Source organism: Lolium rigidum, chromosome 5 (assembly GCF_022539505.1).
Source record: "Lolium rigidum isolate FL_2022 chromosome 5, APGP_CSIRO_Lrig_0.1, whole genome shotgun sequence".
NCBI lineage: Eukaryota > Viridiplantae > Streptophyta > Magnoliopsida > Poales > Poaceae > Lolium > Lolium rigidum.
Genome location: NC_061512.1, coordinates 174850305 through 174853704, shown reverse-complemented (window position 1 = coordinate 174853704; position 3400 = coordinate 174850305).

The window sequence follows — 3400 nt, the reverse complement described above, 5'->3', positions numbered from 1 at the left end:
GACTTATAATTTGGGTGCTTTGATAGCCTATAGACTTGCTACTAACCGTGAGAAGGGGGGATTTGTGGAGGTCTCATCGCCTCCCGTTTATTAGCTATGCATGGTGTAGAACCTCACCATCTTGATATTCCGCTCTCCATAGAGAAACTTGACATAGTCTCCATGATTAAACATGAATTTGTTTCTGATTCATCTAATTTGAGTAACCTGTCTTACAAGATAACATTTTACAAGAAAACTTGGAGAACAACTAAGAAAACTGAAAGACTAGTAGGATAGGCTGCACCTGTTCTGTTTAACATTGATTCCATGAAGGATTGGTCAGTCACGGAAGGTGAACTGAATGCATACATAGAGGGAGATGGCCATCATGCAAGAGACGGCACGGAGGAAGCCGAGAAACACCTCGACTCATCATCCGAAGCAGCAAGTTCTTCGCATCAACATTTTGGGCATGAGGAGCCTTCACCCTTTTCTTCTGCACCGGGACCTTATTATGACTACGCCATGTATGATCCACGGGCGTGGAACCCTGACCCTCGCTGGGGTTGAACTCCACTTAGGCCAAAAGCCTAAACTTGAGGGGAGGTATACCGGCATCACTCATTCTTTGCATATTATGGTTGCTGGATACTTGTATATACTTGTTTAGCTTCTTAAAGTGGTTTTCTAATAAGAGGGAGATGATATTTGGGGAAGTGCTGATTGAAAAGAGATTCTGGACTGATACCATAAAAATTCTCAAAAACAGACAGAACGTTATTTTGCGAAGCCAATTTTTGTGCATGTTCCGCAGGTTGTTATCTAACTTTCATTAGTTGAACACTTTTCGAGCTGAGCAGCGGAAGAATTTCTTAAAAATCGATTACTGTACTGCTGTCAAGTTTGACAAATTCCTGCTGCTTTGTGTTTATGTGACTCATCTAGTTTTTATTTTCTTGTTTTTGCTTTGTTTCCTTCCTAAAACACAAAAAGACCAAAAATATTTCTGTTGTTGCTCTTCACCATTTGTTTATTTTGGTTTCTTGCTCTTATTTTGCTATCGTTGGTTTGCTATAAGAAAATCAGAAAAGATTTTGCTTTGTTTGCTTGTTTCCTTTTGTTCTTATTTCCAATTCGAAAACACAAAAAATATTTGCTATTCTTCTTTGGTTTTGTAAAGTTCATTATGGAGTTCAATGGTCTTCGGTGGCTGGAGCGTGGTTTTCATTCCATATTATTCAAGCTACACAAGTGAAAGGCAATAATGACGATCTACGACAATTCGACTGTGGTGAGAGGCTGGTATGAACTCTATTTGTTTTCATTTTTGTACATATACTCATCCATGTGAGCATGCTTAGTTGGTTCATGTGAGGTATATGTCATTTAAGAAAGTCTAGTAGTTCATGATCTCTCATGTTTAGCTCCAGTTTATTAATATGAGTAGCATGTCATAGATGTTTGCTTGCATTGTTTTATTCATAAATAGGTATGACATTGTGGTATCCTCCTCTGAATAATTCATTCGAATCGACTTGGCACATGCTCACGCATGCATATGACTGAACACAAGTCAATTAAGCCTTGATGATTTAATTTGCCTCAGAGTTCTTGTATCACTTTATGCCTCCGTTAATTTATTTTGCCGCAAGCATGATTATGACAATTACTGCTCTCTTGATTGTTGCTTCCCAGTCTATTGCTAGCCTTCACTTGTACTGAGCGGGAACGCTGCTCGTGCTTCCAAATTCCTGAAAACCAAGTTTTTCCAAAGTGTTCACCATAAATACCTATGCATGGCATTTCAAACCATTCCAAGTAAATTCTCATGCGCTACCTTTAAACCTTCAAACTGCTTCTCAATTTGTGCCAATGTTTTATAGCTCATGAGGAAGTATGTGGTGTTTATCTTTCGACCTTGTCATTTACTTTTGACGGACTTTCATAATAAGAGCTGGCAACGGGGTTCCCAGCCCCAATTAATCAAACTTAATTCTCTTCACATGTTTTGCCCTGATTCATCAGTAAGCAACTTAATTTTGCAAATAGACACTCCTCCATGGTATGAGATTGATTGGAAGGCACCCGAGGATTCGGTTAGCCATGGCTTGTGTAAGCAAAGGTTGGGGGGAGTGTCGCCCATAATAAAACTAAAGTACGTGTGTAAGCAAAAGAGAAGAGGGATGATCTACCTTGCTGGTAGAAATGACGTCCTTCATGGGAGCCGCTCTTGAAAGTCTGGTTGATGAGGTAGTTGGAGTACCCATTACCATTTGTTGACAACAACAAACACCTCTCAAAATAATTTTACTCCTGTTTTAAAAATGAAAAGCTCTAGCGCATATTAATCCCTGCTTTCCTCTGTGAAGGGTCAATCTTTTACTTTTATGTTGAGTCACCATCCTTTCTTTGAGGACTTTCTTGAGAACACAGCTGTCATTCTTAGTATAATATGCTTGTCCCAAAATGTGATTAACTGCGGTATAACTTTGATGCTTTTATCTTTGACAATCTCTACTTCTAGTCTTTCCATGAACTTCAGAGGTGCCCGAGCATTTATGTTTTACTGTACAAATACGGGCAAGCGAGATACCACTTTATTATATCCTTTTATGAACATTGCAATCCCGCTCGATAGACATGATTCATGATGCTTATTATTAATTTGTTGGTACCTTTTCCATGATTGACATAGCTATTAGATGATTTTATCTGCATGTATCTTATTATGAATTGTCTAAGTACTTGTCCATATCATGAGAATATTTACATCATACGAACAAATGTGTTCGTGAAAGTTCTTTTATCGCACTCAGTTGTTAACTGAATTGCTTGAGGACAAGCAATAAGCTAAGCTTGGGGGGAGTTGATACGTCCAAAACGTATCTACTTTCCCGAACACTTTTGCTATTGTTTTGCCTCTAATTTGTGTATTTTGGATACAACTAACACGGACTAACGCTATTTTCAGCAAAATTGCTCTGGTGTCTCGTTTTTGTGCAGTAAATTCAACTTTCGGGAAAATCCCCGGAATTTATGTCGAAGGGCTTATTTTTCCGGAAGAATCACGGAGCCGTAAGGGCAGGCCTAGGGAGGCCCGGGGCCCCCACACACCGGGCCGACGCGGCCCGGAGGGGGCGCGCCGCCCTACTGTGTGGCCGCCTCGGCCAGCCTCTGACGCCCCCCTCTGGACTATTTAAGGGTTTCGATCTAAAAACGCGAGACGGGAAGTCGAAGTCGCCGTAAAACCATCCGTAACACCGCTGCCATCGCGAAACTCCGTCTCGGGACCGAAACTCCGTTCCGGCACTCCGCGGGACGGGGAATTGGAGGAGATCATCGCCATCATCACCACCGACGCCTCTCCATCGACCAGCCATGTTTCCCCCATCCATGTGTGAGTAATTCCCCCGCTGTA